The sequence below is a fragment of the Cupressus sempervirens genome, chromosome 9 (assembly GCF_028749045.1).
Source record: "Cupressus sempervirens isolate cs-2001-9-10 chromosome 9, ASM2874904v1, whole genome shotgun sequence".
Lineage (NCBI taxonomy): Eukaryota > Viridiplantae > Streptophyta > Pinopsida > Cupressales > Cupressaceae > Cupressus > Cupressus sempervirens.
The window spans coordinates 557872064-557877316 of NC_143126.1; the positions used below are offsets into that span (position 1 = coordinate 557872064).

Below are 5253 nucleotides of genomic sequence, written 5' to 3' on the forward strand. Positions count from 1 at the left end.
TATATGGGAATAGCCCAAGGACTGCACCAAAATTAAGGAAGATAGAACAAGGGGAAAGGACAAGTGTTGAAGCTGAGGAATTTGCTAAACACATCAAGCATCTACATGAGGAGGTTCAAGCACACATTATCAAGATGAATCAAGAGTATAAAGCTAGGGATGATCAAAGGAGAAGACATAAGGAATTCCAAGTAGGAGATTTAGTCATGGTACACTTACGAAAAGAAAGATTTCTAGTCGGTACTTACAACAAGCTGAAAATGAAGAAATTTGGCCCCTGCAAAATTTTGAAGAAACATGACTCAGGAAATGCATATGAAGTGGAGCTGCCAGATGGTATTCAGATTTCTCTCATTTTCAACATTGTAGATTTAACAGAGTATCATGATGATGGTGCAGATGAGGAGCTGGTGTTAGAGCCATGTCCAATTCCTACTTCTAAGAAGGAGGAGATAGAAGACATTCTAGATCATCGTGTGGGTAGGAGTACCAGAAACAAGCAGTATGAAGAGTATTTGGTCAAATGGAAAGGACGGCCAATCAAGGACTCAACTTGGATTTCAGCAACTGAGGTTTCCCATTTGGGATTTCCTCTACCACCCATAAAGTGACAGGGTCACTTTTCAATCTATCCTGGGTGTCTGATGCAGGAGCATCTAGAGGTATAAGGGCAATCCTGTGTCACCCAAAAAAATTTACTTAGACTTAGTTTCTATTTCATGTCTTTACATTTTTGGATACCCATTTGGCTCAAATTAAGGTTCCAACTCTCATAGTTCAACTATCAGTTCGTTTGAAAATTCTAAAAAAATAGGAGGATGTATTTGGGCCATCATTTCGATAAACTAGAAGGTGTGAATTGGCCAGATGAATGTAATCATGATTTAGAGCATTCCAAAAAAAGAATCAGGTCAATAGGCCCCACAGTTTGAAAGTTATTGCAGTTTTTCAAATTTTGGAGACCTCCTAAGAATGCTTCAAAGTCAGGTTTGGGGCATTAAATGACCTCAAAAAGGGTCAAAAAATGGGGGACGAGCAAAGCTCCTCCATAGGGCTATAGAGCGCTTTGAGATCTTTCCGAAAATCTAAACGGTTCATCAATCAGAGCTACGCTTCAAAAGTTATGCCTCCCGGAAGTTCGATTACCATTTCTGGATTCTTCTAGATTTGCACCGACTTCTAACGCAGCTTCTGGAACCTTCTATTTTTCGGTGGATGCCTACTAGCACTTTCTAGAATGTACTCCTAGTTCTTAACCCTCCGAGGTCTATTTAAGGAGATTTCTGGCATTGTAAAAGGCAGTTCAGAGTGGAGTTTGAGAGGAGGTGCTAAAAGGAGAAATATTCTCCAGATTTATGCTATTGTAAGCCCTTAGGGCATGTTCTGAAGTTTATTTTCTCTGTACTATTTGTACTGGCTTATTTTCCCAGTTAATATAATTTTCCTTTTCTGTTGGTTCCATTCTGTTCTTAGGTTGTGTCCCCATTAAACAACCAAGGAGGGTGGAAGTAATCCACCATTGGTAAGAAATAAAGATTGCATGTGCATATAGCCTCAATCAGAGAGGATGATCTTAACAAGAACATCACATAAGAAATAAGATTAAATATCAAAAATAGCGATAAAAAACTTCAGACGGGCCATTATATCAAGCCATCATTTGGATAAAAGGGTGGATCATCACATACACAAAACTGATGAACATCAAAAACAATGATGAGCATATTACTTTCAAATTGATTTAAAGTTCTATATTTGATTGATATAGGATAGAAATGATATTTGCAACTCATCCATTCTTCTCACATCTTTGAATTATAACATAGTGATCAAACTTAGATCAGTACAATCGCCATATATATATATATATATATATATATATATATATATATTATAAATTCATACCAGTCCTTGCCATATCAATGTGTATCTTGAATTGGCTTGATCCAGATTCTGGACAATCTTCATAAATCAACATTTCTACCAAAGTCAAATTAGATATTGCAATTGTTCATTCAATCCATATATTTATAGATTGATATCTATTTTACCTTATAGTTGTAGATCAATATCTAGTATATCAATGATCATCTTGAACAAAGCATTTTGGATATAATGTTTAAAAAGTTGATATTTGTTGATCAAAGACTTTCTTCATCACCCACATTGTTTATTGATTTTAGATCAAAGGATCATATTAGAATTATTTTTTGGCAATAAAATCTTGCAGATTAGCCTTCAATATTATCAAGGCAGTAGACATTTCATGTAAGAAGCCTTTAAGGCTCTAACTGCTAAACTGACTATGGTTGTTTTTGGTTTTTATTATTTTCTATTTTTTTGTGTTTTTGAGATGGTTTGACATAAAAAGCACTACATGCGCTAAATTAAAGCTTTTGAAAATTAATATTTGTTCTATTGGAAATTAAATCACTAATTTTTCTTTTTTTTTTTCCTATTTTTTGGTGTAGCAAAATTGGCACCGACCAATAAGAATTAATAATTTAATGTACAAAAATTGATTTAAAAAATAAACAAGCATTGAAGAATAATTGCCTTTAAGGGAAGGAAATCCAAATTAGACACATCAATGGCATATTGCATTGGCTTGAAGACAACCTATTAAAGAACAAACAAGTTTTACTAAATTTGGGTTGCTTGAAAGAAACAAGAGCTCAAAATGGGTCAACAGAATATAACAGATTAGTTAAGGAAGAATAACATGAACAAATCAAATTAATTTAAGGAAGAATGATGTGAAGAAATACTTTGTTGAGAATTATCTTAACATATTCAATAATGCTTAGCACTTATCTTGACTAATTGTAAGAAATTCAAGCATTGTTAGGCAAGTTGATTGACAAGAGATGCCTCTTAGGAAATTATTACTTTGTGTAAAATCTAATCTACACCATGAAAATGTTTGCTAACCACTATACATGCCATAGTTATCTCCTCCATGTTCATTTTTATATAATGAATGATGTTTCCCATCTCCTCTAATAAAATGATTTCTATGTGAGTTGCAATGACACTTCTAGAATTCAATCATTCGTGCAAAATTAAGTCGCCCATTGATATAGAACATGCATAAAATGTGAAGTTCTCAATATCTATCTAACACATGAGATTTTTTGGCAGTGGTTCAATGACCTTTCTTTTTCATGATAATTTAGGTACCAACCAAATCACCCTATTTCATTAATTTTGTGAATGAATATTATTAAAGAACGCACAAAAGATAAATAGGAATAGTGAAATTTATGGTGGTTGTAAATTGAATTATTAGTAGAGGTATCAAAAATTTGTCAATAATGTCTTTTAAGGCTAAAAATGACACAGAATAGAACTTTAAAGAGAGATCTAGAATCCAATTTTCATAAAAATAATTAAAAGATAAGATAAGCCAACCCTAATTTTTCCATCACAAATGATTCTATGGTATGTAGTTAAAGACCCACAAGAAAAAACTATTATATATTCCTTCATTATGATCAAGAAATGCCACCCATAATCAAAGATGACAAGTTTAATTGCATTCCAATCCTTCAATGGTTCTTACTTGCAAGAAATTTTTGCATTTCTTGCAAATTAAATGAGAGAATTGTTTAGGAGATTTCTATTATGGTCTGTTTCAGCAGGTCCCATTCCAAAGCATGTTGCAATCATAATGGATGGCAATAGGAGATATGAAACAAATAGAAATATGCAAAAATGGAGGGGCCATGAATATGGGTATAATAGCTTGATGCATACTTTGAGAGATTTTTATGAAATTGGTATAAAATGTGTGAGTGTTTATGCTTTTAGTATTGAGAATTTCAAGTGCTCAAAGGAAGAAGTTGAGACACTTATGAATTTAATGAAGCAGAAGCTTGATCTTCTTGTTGAGAAGGAAAGCATGGTTAACAAGTATGGAATTAGGGTTCAACTTATAGGAGATATTAGTCTTTTTCCTCAAAATGTGAGAGAATCGGCAGATAGGGCCATGGCTTTCTCTAGGAATAATGATAAGGCTATTCTAAATATATGTGCTCCTTATACTAGTACTCAGGAGATTGCTAAGGTTGTTGAAGATGTTTTCAAGGAAGGGGATTTGGATGGAAAGAAGATTAGTGAAGAGGATATTGCAAAGCATTTGTATATTACATCTATGCAATACCTAGGAAGCATCTTAGATTGTAACTATTAAGTCTATTTAAATTTTCAACTCTTCTTCTTCATTATTTCATAGAGAAAAAAACTTGTTACAATCAAACAACATATCGGGGTAGTTGAAGAAACCCTTTTAACATTCTTTGCCCAAAAAAGCAAGTCAACAATATAAAACCCTTTGCCAATTAGTAGTAGAAACTTCAAGAGATGATACCAAACCCTGTTGTAGCCCTAGGCTTCTTATAATTTTTGTTGAATTTTTTTGTGCCTCTTTCACCAAAATTGAAATGTATATGAAAGAGCAGGTAGGGCAAATGAAGAACCAACAAAAAGCAAAGATTTCAAACCATCATAATTTCATGCCCTCAATCTACCATAAAACCCTCTTCCAATTTTATCAACTCAAGAAGGAAAAGTGAAGGATGAAGTTAGCCACACCAATTGCCAGACCCCAATCATATTCACATTGCAAAGCATTTACAAATAAACTCTATGTAACAAGCCACATTATAAATTGAAGCTGCATAGAAATAGTTACATTTTTCCCTTACCTTTGATGGTGGTAAGTCTTCAAGTGGCCCTATATGCTCGAATGACACTCCAAATGATGAAGAATGCTGGAAAGCTTCAAATTCTCCGCTTGAGCAAAATGCCCTCAAGAAAAATGCCTGCAATGCCGCTCAAGTAGAGACTTTGCCAAATCTCACAAATAGGACCATGCAAAATGCTGGAATGGTGCTCAAGTGAAATGCCCTCCACTATGTGAAATGCTAGAATGGTGCTCAAGTGAAATGCCCTCAACATTGGCTTGCTCAAGTGAAATGTGTTTTTGCCCTTTTTTTTTGTCTTTATGCTATTGTGTGTGTTGCAATTGAGACCAACACAAAATACAAATAATTGGTCACAATTGTGACAAACACGGGCATGTTATTAAAAAAAAAAACAAAAGCTTTCTTTATAATGCGACCAACCAAGCCATTTAAAAGAGTTTATCTGTATGTTACTGTGTTGGTTGCAATTGCAACCAACACAGGCATGTATTAAAAAAAAACAAAAGTTTCCTTTATAATGGAAACCAACCAAGCCATTTAATTTTTT

General features: G+C 33.8%; 1 pseudogene; it reads left to right on the forward strand.

Moving 5' to 3' along the window:
- Positions 1-3520: 3520 nt before the first annotated feature.
- LOC149539869 (dehydrodolichyl diphosphate synthase CPT3 pseudogene) lies at positions 3521-4192 on the forward strand (annotated as a pseudogene).
- Positions 4193-5253: the final 1061 nt, after the last annotated feature.